Consider the following 2302-nt stretch of genomic DNA (forward strand, 5'->3'; position numbering starts at 1 on the left):
CTGGCATTGATGTGAAGGCGCGTGACTTTGTGGTTAGGGCATTCGGCTCGCGATTGTAAGGTCGTGAGTTCAATTCCCGGCGACGCGTTGTGTCCTTGAGCAAGACACTTTATTTCACGTTACTCCAGTTCACTCAGCTGGCAAAAATGAGTAGTACCTGTATTTCAAAAGGCTGGCCTTGTCACACTCTGTGTCACGCTGAATCTCCCTGAGAACTACGTTTGGGGTACACGTATCTGTGGAGTGCTCAGCCACTTGCACGTTAAATTTCACGAGCAGGCTGTTCCGTTGATCGTATCAGCTGGGACCCACGTCGTTGTAACCGACGGAGTACTCCCTTTTGCTGGCTTTGATACTATACTCTCCTAATCCCAAGCAGTTACGTTTAGAAACAAAATAGTTATAATCAGCAATATCACTGCAACTGCTTAGGGACAATTGAGTGTGTTTGCAAAAATTGCAAATGTATACTTGACTTTGATACTTGCACTCTCTTGACCCCAACTGTTTGTTTTAAATAATTAATCTGCAAATCTCCATATAACAAATGAATATTACAATGTTTGGTTAACCTATTTAGATACTGAACATGTACAATTTAATCTTAATCTAGAATAGTCCTTCTCTTCTTTCCTGTGATAAATTCTCTCGGGTTGCGCGATGTTGTTCAGCATTCTAATGTAAAATTTCTCCTCTTCTTTCCTTGCTACTTACTCTATGTTGTTGAGGGCCCTGTAGTAAAATTTCGGAGCTGTCGTGCTTGGCTCAAGTTAGCCTGCGCTTCTCTCCATTTTGCAGCATTTCTGTTTTACAGCTTCTCCTCGACCACTGCTCAATCTTCTTCGCCTCTCCTGTTGACGAAGCCTGGCTGCTTCTCTTCTCTGGCTAGCAATATCAACACTCATAATGGGGTTTTAATAGTTACGAAAAATAAGATGGGTTTAAACAGTGACTTCGAATTTATCAAAATAAGAGCGTAGCAAATTTACGGGGTTTTCAGTGCCCATAATTATTTTGAAAGTGTGGTAAGTAGCTTGCTTACCAACCACATGGTTCTGGGTTCAGTCCCACTGCGTGGCACCTTGGACAAGTGTCTTCTACTATAGCCTCGGGCCGATCAAAGCCTTGTGAGTGGATTTGGTAGATGGAAACTGAAAGAAGCCCGTCGTATATATGTATATATATATATATATATATATATATATATGTGTGTATATGTATATGTATGTGTGTGTATATGTTTGTGTGTCTGTGTTTGTCTCCCCAACATCGCTTGACAACCGATGCTGGTTTGTTTACGTCCCCGTAACTTAGCGGTTCGGCAAAAGAGACCGATAGAATAAGTACTAGGCTTCCATAGAATAAGTCCTGGGGTCGATTTGCTCGACTCAAGGCGGTGCTCCAGCATGGCCGCAGTCAAATGACTGAAACAAGTAAAAGAGAGTATATATTCTGCTTCGTATCCATTATTATAGTATGGATTTTAATGAGCAAATATTTAAAACACAGGTAATAATAAATTTAAATAGAATTACCTTTCATACGACCTTTAAAACTTTCAGACTTTGATAAGCTATAAAGCTTTCATATTGGTGAACCTCAAAAAATTGTATTACCCATCAACCTATTTACAGAAAATTAAACCTCCTTGTACTCCTACCTTTATTGCATTTTAAATAGTTATTTTGTTTTATTTTCTTTCATCTTCCTTCCAATCCTATTAATGACGTTGTCATACTGTCTTATTAAAATTCAACCATGTTGCCTGAGATATACTAACACAGGAGGTTATCATATGAAGGAGATTTGGTTGCTATTTGACACAAGTAGGGCGAATGCATAGATGTTTTGTTGGAGTAACAATTGCAGAAAGAGCAACAGATAAGAGAAAAGAGTCCCCAATGTCGCCCACAGTTAGAATACTGCAATCTGAGTCTATGTAACTATGTACCGTGGAGGTGCAATGGCCTAGTGGTTAGGGCAGCGGACTCGCGGTTTCGATTCCCAGACCGGGCGCTGTGAGTGTTTATTGAGCGAAAACACCTAAAGCTCCACGAGGCTCCGGCAGGGGATGGTGGCGAACCCTGCTGTACTTTTAAACCACAACTTTCTCTCATGTGTTGTCTTGTCAACTGCATGCTTGTTCTGTTTGACACGTGGCAGTGGAAACTAATGGGTGTACGTGCGTGTTTGTTCTTGTGTGTGTGCTTGCTTGTTCTGTTTTTATGTGTATGAAATGAAGATATAACAAAAACAATGTCGCATTTTAAACTTGGAGAAAAAAGGCTTGCATATTTGTTCT

The sequence above is a fragment of the Octopus bimaculoides genome, chromosome 23 (genome assembly GCF_001194135.2).
Source record: "Octopus bimaculoides isolate UCB-OBI-ISO-001 chromosome 23, ASM119413v2, whole genome shotgun sequence".
In the NCBI taxonomy this organism is placed as follows: Eukaryota; Metazoa; Mollusca; class Cephalopoda; order Octopoda; family Octopodidae; genus Octopus; species Octopus bimaculoides.